Genomic DNA, 892 nt, shown 5'->3' on the forward strand with positions numbered 1-892 from the left:
GAAATGCTGCCTGGCAATCATAATCCATCTCCCTAGGGTATTTATGTGTCTGCTTTCCTAGATTAATATTTCATACCTTCAGAACAGTTCTCAAATTCCTGAGATCGCCTTCCTTGTTTTTCTCTCAGCTTGGTCACTTTGTTCACATTATCACTGAGAAAATTAATACAATTGGAAAAGAACTTCTGCAGATTGCTATCCTCGCAACCGTCATCTCATAGCACCTGCACCTACACACTCTGCTTTCACATCTGGGATTGAAATGAATGGTTCTCATTTCCATCTAAGACTGACTTTTTCAATTGTGGCAGTTTTTTTCCCACTCACTTCCTGTTGCTCAAATATCGCCATTGAAATGATACAGCGATGGTGCTCTTCAAAATTGTAAACTGCCTCCCCATGCTGACAATGGATCTTCTTCCCTGCTCTATGTATTTCCATACTACTTATTACCTTCTAACACGCTGTGTAACTCACTCATTTATTATGATTATTTTGTCTGTTATACTTATAGAAAGTAAGCTCTCTTGAGAGCAGGGGTCCTTATGCTTTTTTTTTTCCGCTGTTGTATCCCAAATGCCTAGAACTGTGCCTGTATATAGCAATACTTTGTACTGAGTCAATAAATTATTGTTCAAAATGACATAAATCTTTTAAGGTGAGAATTATTGCAGTGTAGCAACTCGTTTAGTGCTTTGCTGATTTTTTTTTAAAAGAAAATACTTTCTATCTTGCAATTTTTTTCACCTTGTTCAGAAAATTTATAAAAATTAGATTTCTTATTTATTCACTTCATATTTAAAAACATAATTTACACTTACAAAGAATTATTTGGGCAAAGGATCTCCCCTATGACACACTTAAAGTTTCCTTCAAGAGCCAGCCAGACTTG

Source organism: Galeopterus variegatus, unplaced genomic scaffold (genome assembly GCF_000696425.1).
Source record: "Galeopterus variegatus unplaced genomic scaffold, G_variegatus-3.0.2 Scaffold4215, whole genome shotgun sequence".
NCBI classification, from domain to species: Eukaryota; Metazoa; Chordata; class Mammalia; order Dermoptera; family Cynocephalidae; genus Galeopterus; species Galeopterus variegatus.